Here is an 18,037-nt window from a genome sequence, read left to right as displayed (position 1 = left end):
TAGGATCAATTGTCATACTTAAGGTATTTTCTCTGCATATTGTTGGAAATAAAATTTTAAGTCTACCTTTAACCCATTGTTATAATTCGCTCTACTTAATTGTTACTCTACAGTTTAAATCAAAGATTTTTATCTGATATTTCTAAATTTCCTTTCATCACCTAAATTATGTACAAAATTTGGGGTTGTGGTCACATAGTATGGGCCCATCACTTTCATGGGGTTTTAAAAGTTTTTAGTTGGTTGACCTTTTATCAATATCTTATATAACAGGCAGGGACAACTAACAAAATTATAAACTGAAATGGCCTTTGATTAGCCAAATGATCACATACTGAATCTAGTAATTTTCATCATACACACTTACCCAAAAAAAAACCCCGCAAATTATTTTTCTAACATACACATTGGCTCTGTTTCCTCCTATTGATGTTTTCCCTTTAAAAAGTAGAAAACCACAGGTTAGTATGCAGCAAATATTGCTATCAATGATAGTGAGTTCTTAAGAAATTACTGAGGATATGGATAATGAAGAAAATAAATAAAAGGAAACAGAAATATTTACTTAATTTTGCTGAGAACTTTTTAATGATTTATATACTACCATAAAAGTTCATTTTGGGGGTCCATATATGAGCTATTAACGGTTGCCACATTTTAAAAATATATGACAATCTCATGGACGATGTTATTTCTTCCATTGGAACTCAAACCATTAAATCCATTATCCATTTTTGTTTCCTTGTCAATGCAATCGGTCTCTTGCTTTGCCCCTATTAATGCCACATTGAAAAATTGAATCTGTTCCTTAAGTTAGTCTCTAACCTCTTTTATTATTTGAAAGAGAGTTTAGTGCTTGGGAACTTGCTCAGGGAAATAGAATTCCCTTCCTAAAATTTTCCACAGCACAAACATCAGTATTGCAAGCATGTTCACCAGTGAGCCCCTGGCCTGCTTTTGAAGAATTGCTGAACAAAATGACTGAGGTCAATATGGGGCCTCTCAGAGGCTCAACTAACTCATATGTTACAGGTGACAATGATCCCCTCAGACTAAGAGAAAAGCCACTGCTTTCCAAAGTCCATTGTATGTGGGGGGTATAGTAATGGCAGGGGGCAGGCGGAGATTGTTTGTCTGGTTTACGTGCTTTCTGGACCTAAAGAGAAAAAGCAAATTCAATGCCAGTTTCAGATACCTTAAAAGCACATTCCTTTTCTAGTCCAAGCTCAATTCTGGGTTTTTGTATTATTTTATGACTTGACAAAATTATTGATGATTATTAAATATACTTTATATATATTGGATTAGCTAGAATAATTTGAGTGCTCAGCATTGAACATGTACTGTGCATGAGGTCATCTAAAACCCAAATCAAGGGTTTTTTTCTCAGAAGTATGGGGAAAAAGATAAGACTAGCAAATTTCAGCCATCTGAGCTGCCCTGAATTCTGATACCTGCCTTCTGGCCTCCTCAACTCAGTGAGACCACTTCCGTCTGCTTCAGAGTCCTCTCCCTACATCATGGTCTACAGGGGTTGGCTTTCTCCATGCAAAGAGCCGAGGTAATTGTAGGAATTACATGACTTTTTTTCTTTCTAAGGCATCACAAGCCAGCACTTTCAGCTCTTCAATGTCTAAAACAGCAGTTGCATTTACTTTGTCCAATTGTCTCTCTTTTTATTTTATTTATTTATTTTTTATTTTTTTACAGTTAGGAGAACAAATCCATTCTCAATGACTTCCTCAGGACATGGAACAGAAATCCCTACATCCATTTTTGAATTATAAACTCTTCAATTGCTGAGTAGCCCACATATAAAAAAAAAGTGCACAAATCGTAAACACATAGACTAATTTCAATAAAAGAAACATCCATGTATATAACACTCAGATTAAAAATAAAACATCACCAATAGCCCAAAGCCTTCTGCATGTCCCTTTTCAACCACAATAACCACTCTTCTGACTTCTAATAGCATTTACTCGACATTATGTTTTTGTGATTAACTGTGTTGTTGCATGTGGTTCACTTATCTTACTGTTGCAGAGTATTGTGGTCTGTTCCATATACATACCACAATTGGGCAATCTCTAGTTCGAAGCTATTACTGGTGGTGCTATTACCATTCTTGAAGAGCTTGTTTTAAGAACATATGCACATACCCTGTTAGGTATCTACCTAGAAATTAAATTGTTGGGACATAAGGCATTTGTTCATTTAACAGAAGTATATACGGAAAAATAATTGTCTCTCTCCTCTTTTTCATTCTTTTCCTTCCCCTCTTACTTCTCTTTTGAGTGGTACTGCATTGATATATAGTAGTATGGGAATAAGTGAAGTCTTAACACTTTTGGGTCTTCCAATCTTCACGCTGGTGTCTCTTTCTTTTCTACTTTTTCTCACAAATATGTTTAGTACTGATTATATAGGTCTTGCATATTTTTTTATTTTTTTCTTAATTAAACTTTGGTAGTCCTGTAAATGAAATGTTTGTTTTATTTCCCAACTGTTACTTGATATTATACAGGAATTTTTTTGTTTATTTTTATACTGATATCTGATGACATTTATTTTTAGTTCTAGTAATTTCAGCAATTTCTATGTATGCAATCAAGACATCTGTAAATAATGACTGTCTTCTTTCTTTGAGTCTTTATGTCGTTTTTTTCTCTTTCTTACTTTAATGCATTGGATTTAACTTCCAGTACAATTTTGAATATAAGTGGCAAGAGTGGATATTTTTGACTAGATCCTCAAGAGGAAAACAATGGGTATTTTATTATAGTTTTCAGATTTGAGGAAGTTCCACTCTATTTTTCTGAGAGTTTTGAAATTAATTTTACCAGTTTTTCTCTGTATCTCTTGAGATTATCAGATGAGTTTCCTCCTTTATTCTGTTAATGTGCTGAATTACATTTATTAAATGGTAAAACAACCATTCCTTCCTGGAATAAACTGCTCTTCATCATGATATATTACCTTTTGATATATTGCGGGAGTTTATTTGATTTCATTTTGTCAAGGGTTTTTGCATCCGTGTTCATGAAAACTATATGTCTGTCAGCTTTTTTTTTTTTTCTTTCTTTCTTTTTTTTTTTTTTTTTACTTAAACGGTCCTTTTCAAAATTAGGTCTCAGGATTATTCTGCCTTCATAAGGAAGCTGGGAAGCATTTTGTTATTATTCATTTTCTTAAAGTTTTGCACAAAGTCAGTCATATTTCTACTTTAAATGCTTAACAGAATTTGCCACTGAAGCCACCTGGGCCTGGGAGAAGTCTTCACATTAAGAATTCAATCGTTTTGATAAATATATGGTTACTTAAATCTTATAGTTCTTATGACTATTACATATATTTTTAAAAGAAACATTCATTTCTTATAAATTTTTTATATTACCATAAAATGTTAATGCTTTTTGCATATTTTAATGTATGAAGAACTTATATTGATAACTATTTGTTCTTTCCTTATGTTGGTAATTGGTGTTTTCTTTTTTTTGTTGTTGATTATTCTCTAGGGGTTTATCAATTTCATAAATTTTTTCAAGAATAACTTTTTACATATATTATTTTTCTTGAATATTTGTCTCCTCTTATTTCATTTATTTTTCTTCTTCCAATATTTGTTATTTTTTCTAATAATTTTGGGTTTAATTTATCTTATGTTTCTAGCTTCTTAAAGAGCAAGTGTACATCTTTGATGTTTTTCAACATTTGTTTTATAAAACAAGTATGAAAACTATACATTTTCTTCTAAGCACTGTTTTAGCTACATTCCACAAGTTTGGACATGTTAAGCTTTATCAAATTTCAGCAGAAATGTTTTCTAATTTTCCTTGTGATTTCTTCTTTGACCCAAGGGTTACAGAAGCATGCTGCTTAACTTTAAATATTTGTGACTTCCTAGATATGCTAATTTTATTGGTTTCTAATTTAATTTTGTTGGGGTCAGAAATCATATTCCATATGATTTCAGAAATTTGAAAATTATCAAGACATATTTATGGTACCACATATTTTTTATCTTTGTGAATGGTCCATCTGGTTTGGAAGAGTACCTAATCTGGTTATTAGGTGTAATACATCTCAATTAAATAAAATTGGATCATAATTTTGTTTACATCTTCTATATCCTCACTCATTTTTGTCTATTTCTCATTTTGTCTCTATAAATTACTAAAAGATGAGTCTAAAACTTCTCTAACTTTGGCTGTGAATTTGTCCATTTCCCTCTTTGGTTATCAATTTATTTCTAGTTTTTAGCTCTATTATTACATAATGCAGAGTTATGATCATTACATTCTTAATGAATTAAGTCTGTTAATATTACAAAATGCCCCTTATATTAACATAGTCAATAATTTTGTTATTGAATTGTTTAAGAATACTTCCATCTTTGGGGCCCCTGGGTGACTCAGTTGTTTGAGTACCCCATTCTTGATTTTAGCTCAGATCATGATCTCACAGTTTGTGAGATTGAGCCCGACATCCAGCTCAGCACTGACAGTGTGGCATCTGCTTAAGATTCTTTCTCTTTCTCTCTCTGTCTCTGTCTCCCTATTTGCCCGTCCCCTGCTCTCTCTCTCTCTCAAAATAAGCAAACATTTTTTAAGAAAGAATATTTCTGCCCTTTATTTTTAGTACATCTGTGGCTTTATATTTAAAATATAAACAACATTTAGCTGAATCTTGCTCTATATCCAGTCTGAGTATCTCTGACTTTAAATGTTTAGTTAATTTATATTTAAGGCTATTATTGATGGGTTTGTGTTTATGTTTACTGTCTTGTATTTGTTTCTTTATTTATCCCTATGTTCTTTTCCCCTCTTTTTCTCATTTATGCTTTACTATAAGTCAATTTAGCATTTTTAAGGATTCCATTTTCATCTCTATCATTTTACTTATAGCTCTTTGTAGCACTTTCTTTTGGTTGCTCTAGGGATAAAAAGTACTGGCTGTGTACAATTCCTCTGAAGCTGAATGCCTGTCTTTCAGTTAGTTAATGCAACAAATATTTGTCCATGTAAGCTACCTTCTCTGTAACTCTACTAGAACAATGATGACTAAATTAGACATGGTTTGTTGCCTCATATAGCTTACATTCTAAATGGGAGAGGGGGGAAAGGAGGGAAGACAAATGAACAAATAATAAAATAATTGTTCATGGAAATACATTTTTGAAAGCACTCATTATTCTGATGATAGGGAAGATAACTCAGAGGACAGAGTCAAGGAGAATCTCTCTGAAGAGGTGACATAGGGGCACCTGGGTGGCTGAGGTGGTTGAGTGTCTGACTATTGATTTCGACTCAGGTCATGATCACAGTTTGTGAGATGGAGTCCTGTGTAGGGCTCTGTGCTGACAGTGTGGAGCCTGCTTGGAATTCTCTCTCTCCCTCTCTCTCTGCTCCTCCCCCACTTGCTCTCTCTAGCTCTCTCTCAAAATGAATAAATAAATATTTTAAAAAATTGAAGAGGTGACTCAGAGCTGACACAGGAACTATTAATAATATGTTAACCATGTGAAGAGTATTCTGAATAAAGAAAACAGCATGGTCCAAAGCCCTAAATATCACTAATCAAGTGTCCAAGTTTATAATTTGTTGAGGTGTTTTTCTGTGCCAAAAACGACTCTTTCTAAAGCTATTTTAAACAAACCAAAATATCTTCACTTGCATGAATTACAATTACATTTATTAAAATGTAACTGTAAAAAATATAACTGTAACTAATTGTCTTCCTTTTTATACTTATTGCTACTGAAATTTCGTGACTTTTTAGCTGCTCAAATGCACAAGTTGAAGAACTAATTTTGCAATTTTTCAGGTGGTTTCCTAGGGGAGGCTGTTCTTTGTATCTGACCTTATCTGGGAGTCAGGAGACAGACTGTCTTGGCCCCAGAGTGAATTGCTGTGAATACTTGGCCAGATCTCAAAATCCACTCTGAGCTTTCTGTAATTATGGAAAATTCTCAGCCTATAGGAATTAACTTAGAGTGATTCTCATTTATAGCTCTCTTGCAATTGCACCTGTGTAATTATTTATGGCACGTAGGGCACCAAGAGCACAGACTATGTCACTCAGACTGTCTGGATCTTAAAGATTGCCACATAAAATTTGAACCCTTGGGGTGTGTACTTGGGGTCATTCTGGCTACCTGGTTCAGGTGCACCATTAATTCCTGGATGAGAATTAACCACTTCCTTGCGTGTCTATCATTTCCTTTTCAGCCAGGAGATTCTTATATAATAGAAATATGTATTAAAGTAGGTATCATGTATCCCTTTTAAATTGTTGTTTATAAAGTCAAAAAGCATTTTGTTATACAATATACAAGCAATTGTTCAATAATTATGTTTCAACTCGTGTTTATAAAATGTTGGTCAGTAAGTTCTTGGCTAGTTTATGTAATTCCTTATTGCAATGCTTTACCACAATGTGAAAATAGCATTGTCATATTAGAGTACCATATAAAAAAAGGAATATGCGATATGTTTAAGAACTCCTTGTATATATTCAAGCTATGATAAATACTAGATTACGTGGATACTTTTAACCTGAGAATTTATTTAACTGGTTAAAAAAATGGATTTATTGGATCTCCTGAGTGGCTCAGCTAGTTAAGTGTCCTTCTCATGATTTTGGTTCAGGTCATGATCTCATGGTTCACGTGCTGATGGAGTGGAGCTTGCTTGAGACTTTCTCTCTCTCCCTCTCTCTCTTCCTCTCTCTCTGCCCCTCCCCAACTCTTGCACACACTCTCTTTCTCTAAATAAATAAATAAATTAGTATTTTTTTAAAAAGGATTTATTCAGTTAAGCTCTTGAAATTCACATTACAGCATTATTAAGATGATTTATCATAAATAGTATGAAAAATAACTTCATTATTTTCCAAGACGATATTTTTAAAGTGAAATTTCTCCAAAATATGTTCTAAGAAACTATGGGAAGGAATATGTAGATGCTAAAATATACTTAAGAAAATATTTAATACTTGCATTGGACCATGATTTTGAACTAATCATTACAATATTCATAATCAGAAATCATTGATTTTTTTTAATCTGTGCTCTCAGACCTTGTGTATACCTTTAATAATACTTGCTAGTATTATTTTTTACTGTTTACTAAGCCTCAGATCCCATGATAAGCACATTTCATAAACTTTCTCAATTCATCCTGATCATAGCCTACCTGATGTTAATAGTACAATTACTCTTTTGTTGGTATTTGTCTTGTTTTATTTTGTTTAAAGACAAGTAAATTGATACTCAGAACTTGCAAATAATTTTACAGATATTACACACTAGAATCTAGGCTAAGCCTAAATTCTTCTTCATCTCTATGGTAGACTGCATCCTAACACTTACTGCTTTCTCTGCTATAAGTATTAATAACTTGTCAATCTTCCTCACTAAATTTCAAACCCCTTGAGAACAGAAATGTATTTCCTTCATTTTTGTTATTCTGACTAAATTCAGCTTAGTAAATTAATTCATTCCTTGAACCCGGTATGTCCAAAATAAATATTTGTGAGATATTAAAATGCTTATATGAAAATTCCCTTTAATCTTATTTTTATTCAAGAATTATCATGATATGTTTTACTGTAAAAGTGTTTCCTGTACATTGATAAAGATCTATTGCAATTCCATAGCATAAACACTTTAATTATGCTGCAGAAATACTGTCATGTTGGGTGTCTTGTGATGCTGTTAGAGGTCATTTCAGATTTTCCTTTTTTAGACCAAGCAATCCAACTCTAGATTAAGATCAGTGTTTTTCTAAACACACACCACTACATGTTTTGATTTGTGTTTCTGATCTTATTTATCTGCCAGATAACTGCTCATTAGATCCTTACATTTATATTTAAATTGAATTATTATACAGTGCAAGGGCACCAATGACTTACAAATAATCAATAATATAACCTAATTTCATTTCTCTCCTTTACTGTCATTATCTTAGGGTGAATGGGCTTTACATGTTTTTCCTAAGTTATCAGTGTGTTAACTCCACATCATTCTGTAGCTTTAAAAAAAAATAAACAAGCAATATTGTAACTATCTACTAACCTTCCTGTACCACTAATGTCTAGTATAAGCAGGTAAATGGCTTGTGTAAATTACAATTTAGCCTGAATGAGCACAAATTCCCAATGTATTCTTTAAAAAAAACCTTTTGTGTTTTGGGGCACCTGGGTGACTCAGTTAAGCGTCTGACTTTAGCTCGGATCATGATCTCACGGTTTGTGAGTTCAAGCCCCACACTGAGCTCTTTGCAGACAGCTTGGAGCCTGGGGCCTGCTTCAGATTCTGTGTCTGCCCCTCCCAGGCTCATGATCTGCCTCTCAATAATAAACGTTAAAAACAAAAAAACAAAAAAACAAAAAAACTTTTGTGTCTTGATGCTGTTTTTTGTCCTATAAAATAAGTTTTGTGAGGCAAAAGTTCTTTTTAACAAAGTTTTTGTTATAAAATATGAAAAATAAGTTGTTGAAATCTGTGCTAAAAACATATCTGGGTGAATATTAGGGGAGGAGCCAAGATAGCAGAACAGCATGAAGTTTTTTGTGCGTCTCGTGTGCATGAAATACAGCCAGACCGACACTAAACCATCTTACACACCTAGAAAACTGACTGGAGGATTAACACAACAATCTACACAACCTGAACCACAGAATTCAGCATGTATGCGGCGCAGAACACTGAACTTGGGGAGCAAGAAGCCGCAAAAGGTAGAGAACCGCTTTTGAGGGTGGAGAGAGGACAGAGACTGGGGAGTGGGGGGGAGAATATGGGAAAAGCACCCCTCCCCAAAAGCAGCTGGAGAGAAGGTGGAAAATTGGGAACAGCCACAGGGACTAAACTAAAAAGGGAGAAAGGAGAAAGGAGAGAGTTTAAATTCCATTAAGACTGTAAACAAAGGGAGAACAAAGGCTGCAACTTCGCAGCTCCATACCTGGTGGTGCTCTGGTGGGAAGGGAGAATCCTCAGGAGCAGAGTGGGGTCCGGGAGGTTCTTGGGCCACACGGGGAAAAGCGGTTCCACTGCTGGAAGGACATTTGGTAGAGACTGTTGAAGCCACCAGGCCCAGCAGACCCCAGAAAACAGCCACATTCGCTGGTGCTGGGGCAAGGTTGTTAAGGGTGAAGCCTGGTGCCAGATGTGTGTTGTGATTTTCCATAATCCCTGAAATGCTGCTGCTACACTGTCTCGCGAACTTTTTCTGGGGCGGCTGGCACCTGGCCGCAGTCTCAGGGCGCTGGCAGCTGCAGGCTCCAGCAAGTGTTCCTGGGTGCAGCTGACATTCGGCCATTGCTCAGTGAGACCCTCCCACACAGGGGCAGAACGGGTCAAAATCGCAGTCCTTCCGAAGTAAGGAGCCAGGGAAAACAGGCGCATCAGAGACAAAACTTGGGAGAGAGGTATTGCCTGGGGCCTGGTCACGGAGAATGAAAAAGCGGGGAGTGGAGGAGAGCTGAAGACAGAGGACGGGTGCACAACTGCTGATCCGGAAGAACAGATTGGGAAGCTGGCTGGCGCCATTTTCAACAATCCCGCGCATGCGCAAACGCACCTGCCAGCCCCGCAACAATCCACCCCAGTAGGCTAGCAGCGCCATCTAGTGGAGAGCGGAGTTATTACACTGAGCTCCGCCCAACTGGGCCAACTTCCCTCTTCAAGAACACAAGTCTCACTGCCCGCTTAATTTATGGACTATAAAGAGCTACATAGACTGACTTCTAGGGGAAAACAGAGTAATTTCAGTCCTATGTCAATCTGTTAGTAGGTTCATCTATTCAACTTTCTTTCTTTTTTTTTTTTTTTTTTTTGTTTTCTCTTTTGGGCTTCTTTTTCTTGAATAAAGAAAGAGAAAAAATTCATTTTTATTTTCAATTTTTGTTGAAAATATTTTTCTTTAATTCTTACTACTATCCTTTTACTTTTGTGTAAATTTTTTCAAATTCTATTTTACTTCCATCATTTTATTCTAGTCTACTTCAGTGTATTCACCTTTTCAAAATTTCAATTTCTTTCTTATTTTTTCTTTCTTTTTCTTTTTTTCTCTTTTTTGTTTCTTTTCTTTTTCTTGAATGCAGAAAGAGAAAAAAATTCATTTTTACTTTCAATTTCTTAAAAATATTTTTATTTAATTTTTTACTATATTTTTGTTTTATGTAAATTTTTTGAAATTCTATTTTACTTGCATCATTTTATTTTATTATACTACAGTGTATTGCCTTTTTCAAATATTCAAGATATTTCCTTTTATTCTTTCCTTTTTTAATCTTTTTTCTTTTTTAATTCTTTACTTTTTTCTTGAATGCAGAAAAAGAAAAAATTCATATTTATGTTTAATTTTTATTAAAAATATTTTTCTTTAATTTTTTTCTACTATATTCCTTACTTTTGTGTATATTTTTTCAAATTATATTTTACCCCCATCATCTCATTTTCGTCTACTTCAGTGTATTAATTTTATCAAATTCTCAAACGATTTCCTTTTTTTTCCTCCCTCCGACCCTTTTTCTTCTCTAATCTGTCAAACCACTTTCAACACCCAGACCAAAACACACCTAGGATCTAGCATCATCTATTTGACTTCTGTGTGTGTGTGTGTTTTAATTTTTAATTTTAATATTTTTTAATTTCAATTTTTCTACCTCATTAATTCCTTTTCTCCCTTCAAAATGACACAACGAAGGAATTAACCCCAAAATAAAGAGCACGAAGAAACAACAGCCAGGGATTTAACCAACACAGATAAAAGCAAGATGTCTGAACCAGAATTTAGAATTACGATAATAAGAATACTAGCTGGAGTCAAAAGTAGATTAGAATTCCTTTCTGCAGAGATAAAAGAAGAAATGCCCAAATGAAATTAAAAATGCTATAACTGAGCTGGAATCACGGATGGATGCAGCAGCAAGGATGGATGAGGCAGAACAAGGAATCAGCGATATAAAGGACAAACTTATAGACAATAATGAAGAAGAAAAAAAGAGGGAGATTAAGGCAAAAGAGCACAATTTAAGAATTAGAGAAATCAGTGACTCATTAAAAAGGAACAACATCAGAATCATAGGGGTCCCAGAAGAGGAAGAGACAGAAATAGGGGCAGAAGGGTTATGTGAGCAAATCATGGCAGAAAACTTTCCTAACCTGGGGAAAGACACAGACATCAAAATCCAGGAAGCACAGAGGACCCCCATCAGATTCAGCAAAAACCGACCATCAACAAGGCATATCATAGTCAAATTCACAAAACACTCAGGCAAGGAGAGAAACATGAAAGCAGCAAGGGAAAAAAAATCCCTAACATACAAGGGAAGACAGATCAGGTTTGCAGCAGACCTATCCACAGAAACTTGGCAGGCCAGAAAGGAGTGGCAGGATATATTCAGTGTGCTGAATCAGAAAAATATGCAGCCAAGAATTCTTCATCCAGCAAGGCTGTCGTTCAAAATAGAAGGAGAGATAAAAAGTTTCCCAGACAAACAAAAATTAAAGGAATTTGTGACCACTAAACGAGCCCTGCAAGAAATTTTAAGGGGGACTCTCTGAGGGGAGAAAATATGAAAATATATATATATACATACATATATATAAATACCCAAAGCAACAAAGATTAGAAAGGACCAGAGAACACCACCAGAAACTCCAACTCTACAAGCATCATAATGGCAATAAATTTATATCTTTCAATACTCACTCTAAACATCAATGGACTCAATGCTCCAATCAAAAGACATAGGGTAACAGAATGGATAAGAAAACAAGATCCATCTATATGCTGTTTACAAGAGACCCACTTTAGACCAAAAGATACCTTCAGACTGAAAATAAGGGGATGGAGAACCATCTATCATGCTAATGGTCAACAAAAGAAAGCCAGAGTAGCCATACATATATCAGACAACTTAAACTTTAAAATAAAGACTGTATCAAGAGATGCAGAAGGGCATTATACCATAATCAAGGGGTCTATCCACCAAGAAGACCTAACAATTGTAAACATTTATGTGCCAAATGTAGAGCACAAAAAATATATAAATCAATGAATCACCAACATAAAGAAACTCATTGATAGTAATACCATAATAGTAGAAGACTTCAACACCCCACCCACAGCAGTGGACGGATCATCTAATCAAAAAATCAACAAGGAAACAATGGCCTTGAATGACACACTGGACCAGATGGACTTAACAGATATATTCAGAACATTTCATCCTAAAGCAGCAGAATACATTCTTCTCCAGTGCACATGGAACGTTCTCCAGAATAGACCATATGCTGGGACACAAATCAGCCCTAAGTAAGTTCAAAAAGATCCAGATCATACCGTGAATATTTTCAGACCATAACGCTATGAAACTCAAAATCAACCACAAGAAAAAATTTGGAAAGAAAACAAATACTTGGAGACTGAAGAACATCCTACTAAAGAATGAATGGGCTAACCAAGCAGTTAAAGAGGAAATTAAAAAGTGTATGGAAGTCAATGAAAATGATAGCACCACAATCCAAAACCTCTGGGACGCAGCAAAGGCAGTCATAAGAGGAAAGTATATAGCAATCCAGGGCTTCCTAAAGAAGAAAGAAAGATCTCAGATACACAACCTAATGTTATGCCTTAAGGAGCTGGAAAAAGAACAGCAAATAAAATGCAAAACCAGCAGAAGACAGGAAATAATAAAGATTAGAGCAGAAATTAATGCTATCAAAACCAAAAAACCAGTAGAACAGATCAATGAAACCAGAAGCTGGTTCTTTGAAAGTGTTAACAAAATTGAAAAAGCACTAGCCAGTTTAATCAAAAAGAAAAAGGAAAGGACCCAAATAAATAAAGCCAAGAATGAAAGAGGAGATATCACAATCAACACAACAGAAATAAAACCAATAGTAAGAGAATATCATGAGCAATTATATGCCAATAAAGTGGGCAATCTGGAAGAAATGGAAAAATTCCTAGAAACATATACACCACCAAAACTGAAACAGGAGGAAATATAAAATTTGATTAGACCCATAACCAGTAAGGAAATAGAATTAGTAATCAAAAATCTGCCAAGAAACAAGAGTCCAGGGCCAGATGGCTTTGCAGGGGAATTCTACCAAGCATTTAAGGAAGAGTTAACACCTATTCTCTTGAAGCTGTTCCAAAAAATAGAAATGGAAGGAAAACTTCCAAACTCTTTCTGTGAAGCCAGCATTATCTTGATTGCAAAACCAGAGACCCCACTAAAAAGGAGACCTATAGATGAATTTCCCTGATGAACATGGATGCAAAAATCCTCAACAAGATATTATCCAACCGGATCCAACAATACATTAAAAAAATTATTCACCATGACCAAGTGGGATTTATACCTGCAATGCAGGGCTGGTTCAGTATCCACAAAGCAATCAATGTGATTCATCACATCAATAAAAGACAGGACAAGAACCACATGATCCTCTCAATAGATGTAGAGAAAGGATTTGACAAAACACAGCGTCATTTCTTGATAAAAACCCTCAAGAAGTAGGGATAGAAGGATCATACCTCAAGATCATAAGAGCCATATATGAAAGACCCAATATTAATATCATCCCCAATGGGGAAAAACTAACAGCTTTTCCCCCAAGGTCAGGAGCAAGACAGAGATGTCCACTCTCGCCACTGTTATTCAACATAGTATTGGAAGTCTTAGCCTCGGCAATCAGACAACACAAAGAAATAAAAAGCATCCAAAACGGCCAGGAGGAGGTCAAACTTTCACTCTTCACAGATGACATGATACTCTATATGGAAAACCCAAAAGATTCCACCAAAAAATGGCTAAAATTGATTCATGAATTCAGCAAAGTTGCAGGATATAATATCAATGCACAGAAATCAGTTGCATTCCTATACACCAACAATGAACAACAGAAAGAGAAATCAAGGAATTGATCCCATTTACAGTTGCACCAAAAACCGTAAAATAACTAGGAATAAATCTAACCAAAGAGGTGAAAAATCTATACACTGAAAACTATAGAAAGCTTATGAAAGAAATTGAAGAAGACACAAAAAAATGGAACAAGATTCCATGCTCCTGGATTGGAAGAACAAATATTGTTAAAATGTTGATACTACCCAAAGCAATCTACATATTCAATGCGATCCCTATCAAAGTAACACCAGCATTCTTCACAGAACTAGAACAAATAATCCTAAAATTTGTATGGAAGCATAAGAGACCCTGAATAGCCAAAGCATTCTTGAAAAAGAAAACCAAAGCAGGAGGCATCATAATCCCAGACTTCAAGCTATACTACAAAGCTGTAATCGTCATGAAAGTATGGTACTGGCACAAGAGCAGACACTCAGATCAATGAAATAGAATAGAGAACCCAGAAATGGACCCACAAACGTATGGCCAACTAATCTTTGACAAAGCACGAAAGAATATCCAATGGAATAAAGACAGTCTCTTCAGCAAGTGGTGCTGAGAAAATTGGACAGCGACCTGCAGAAGAATGAACCTGGATCACTTTCTTACACCATACACAAAAATAAACTCAAAATGGATGAAAGACCTCAATGTAAGACAGGAAGCCATCAAAATCCTTGAGGAGAAAGCAGGCAAAAACTTCTTTGATCTTGGCCGCAGCAACTTCTTACTTAACACGTCTCTGGAGGCAAGGGAAACAAAAGCAAAAATGAACTCCTGGGACCTCATCAAAATAAAAACTTCTGCACAGAGAAGGAAACAATCAGCAAAACTAAAAGGCAACTGACAGAATGGGAGAAGATATCTGCAAATGACACATCATATAAAGGGTTAGTATCCAAAATCAATAAAGAACTTATCAAACTCAACACCCAAAAAACAAATAATCCAGTGAAGCAATGGGCAAAAGACATGAATAGACACTTCTCCAAAGAAGACATCCAGATGGCCAACCGACACATGAAAAAATGCTCAACATCACTCATCATCAGGGAAATACAAATCAAAACCACCATGAGATACCACCTTACACCTGTCAGAATGGCTTACATTAACAACTCAGGCAACCACAGATGTTGGCGAGGATGCGGAGAAAGAGGATCTCTTTTGCATTGTTGGTGGGAATGCAAGCTGGTGCAGCCACTCTGGAAAACAGTATGGAGGTTCCTCAAAAACTAAAAATAGAACTACCCTACGACCCAGCAATTGCACTACTAGGCATTTATCCAAGGTATACAGGTATACTGTTTCAAAGGGACACATGCACCCCCATGTTTATAGCAGCACTATCAACAATAGCCAAAGTATGGAAAGAGCCCAAGTGTCCCTCGATGGACGAATGGATAAAGAAGATGTGGTGTATATATATATATATATATATATATACCTATAATGGAGTATTACTCAGCAATCAAAAAGAATGAAATCTTGCCATTTGCAACTACGTGGGTGGAACTGGAGGATATTATGCTAAGTGACTTTAGTCAGTCAGAGAAAGACAAAAATCATATGACTTCACTCATATGAGTACTTTAAAGGACAAAACAGATGAACATAAGGAAAGGGAAACAAAAATAATATAAAAACAGGGAAGGGGACAAAACAGAAGAGACTCATAAATATGGAGAACAAACTGAGGGTTACTGGAGGGGTTGTGGGAGGGGGGATGGTCTAAATGGGTAAGGGGCACTAAGGAATCTACTCCTGAAATCATTTTTGCACTATATGCTAACTAATTTGGATGTAAATTTTAAAAGATTAAAAAAAACATATCTGAGAAAAGATCACAAAATACCACAGACAAGGATTAAGTGATAATGTTTCACTGATAAAAATAATTTGATGTTTTTTTTACTATTTTTACTTTTACAAATTAATATAAACTGTCTTGTAGAAATAGTTGCCATTATCTAAAAATAATCCATTGAATAAGAGGTAAATATGCTCTTTTTATCTTCAGTTCATGTCCTTCTTCAGCTTTACTAACAAGAATTCATAGTTGTGACTATTCTCTTGTCTAATTTAGAAATCACTATTGATCACCTATTAATTGCTGGGAATTCTGTTGAATCTTTGGAATTCAAAATGTACCCAACTGGTACCGGCTCTTCTGGGGTTCATTCTAACTGACAATAAGCAATAATTAAAGCATTGAAATAAATGGTAAAATAGCAGTATAAACAACAAATAATAAAACATGTAAGGAAGTCCTTAATTTTACCTGAGAAAGTTTTAAACATGCTCACAGAAGGGTGAAGGTGATATATTAATGGCATTTTATAAGACACATGGGAGCATGCCAAGAGAGGAAGAAGAAGAAGAGAAGAAGAAGAAGAAGAAGAAGAAGGAGGAGGAGGAGGAGGAGGAGGAGGAGGAGGAGGAGGAGGAAGAAGAAGAAGAAGAAGAAGAAGAAGAAGAAGAAGAAGAAGAAGACGACCCCAGCAGAAAAATAAATAGCCTGTGAAAAAGGCAAAGCTGGAAGTTTGTCATCTGGGACTCCTCTTTTACAAAATCTGTAAGTATAATAACTTTTCTAATGGAATCTCTGGTCTGGCCAGCCGTTTCATTTTCATGGCTATTTCCATACATCTGTAACTCTACTTCATCAACATCCTTGCCTTAATCGGTGCCTTAATTTATCTGAAGATAAATTAAACTTTCAGAAATGCCTCAGAGTTTTCAGCATTTCAGTGTAACCCTTTTCATTAGGTTATTTTTTGTAAATTTGACTTCTGATGATAGTGTAATCGATGCTTCATAAATCTGATTTTCACCAATTTTTTTGATGATATGTTAAGCCATGTGGTTGATTAATTTCATTTTACAGTTACCTACATTAGCACATAAGTATAAATGAATTCTATAGGTTGTTTTAGGTGGGTTACCTAGGAATCAGACTCTGAAGTTAGCCTGTAGCATACTCAGCAGGGAAGACTTTAAGGGTGCATATCCAAGAGGGAAGATGGAAGCCAACTTTGGCAGAAGTTAAACTATGATGCACATTCGGTAGAGATAGTTCTGCCATTAAGCTTGATGTTCAAATGTTAACCCAGTAATTCATTTTTGGAACAAAAAGCCCACTTGAGTATGTTATGTTATCCTTTCATTATAGTACTAAATTTAATTTTCCAGTATTTTGTCTGGACATTTTGCAGTTATATTCATAAAAATTAGTGGCTGGTGGGGCACCTGGGTGGCTCAGTCGGTGATGCCTCCAACTTTTGCTCAGGTCATGATCTCACATCTTGTGAGTTTGAGCCCCATGTCGGGCTCTGTGCTGACAGCTCAGAGCCTGGAGCCTGCTTCGGATTCTATGTCTCCTTCTCTCTCTGCCCCTCCTCCCACTTGTGCTCTGTCTCTCTCTCTCTCAAAAATAAATAAACGTTAAAAATAATATTTTTAAAAAGTTGTTGGCTTGTACATTTCTTTGTACTTGCTCCATTTTCTTTAATCAAAATTTCATCTAATTTATTTATCACTTCAGAGCACTAGTAGCTGGATTTATTACAAATTATATATTTTTTCTATTTCTTAAGTTATATGTTTTTACTTTCTTATTTATATATTATTTTCTACAGCATTATGTTTATTTCTTGCTGTTTTTGTAATTAAAAAATGTTTTTAAGTTTATTTATTTTGAAGGAGAGAGAGACAGAGCAATGCACAAGTGGGGGAGGGACAGAGAGAGAGGGAAAGAGAGAATCCCAAGCAGGCTCCACACTGACAGCACAGAGCCAGGCATGGAGCTCAATCTCATGAACTTTGAAATCACGACCTGGATCAAAATTAAGAGTGGGATGCTTAATTGACTGAGATACCCAGAGCCCCTGTAGTTTTTAAATAATACAGTTAGTATATTTTGTTTTTGTGAACTTTATTGAGATATACTTTATATACAGTAAAATACACACATTTAAATGTAAAGCATACAAATATGACCATCACCAAAATAGATATGCAAAGGTATCATTCCCCACCTCCCACCCACAAATTCCCTCCTGCCTCTTTGAAATCAGATTCAAGCCTTGGCAATAATTGATTTGCAGTC

Source organism: Panthera pardus, unplaced genomic scaffold (assembly GCF_024362965.1).
Source record: "Panthera pardus isolate Hobbes unplaced genomic scaffold, ASM2436296v1 HiC_scaffold_7, whole genome shotgun sequence".
NCBI lineage: Eukaryota > Metazoa > Chordata > Mammalia > Carnivora > Felidae > Panthera > Panthera pardus.
The sequence above is the reverse complement of the archived record's forward strand: the minus strand, read 5'-3'. Positions refer to the sequence as shown.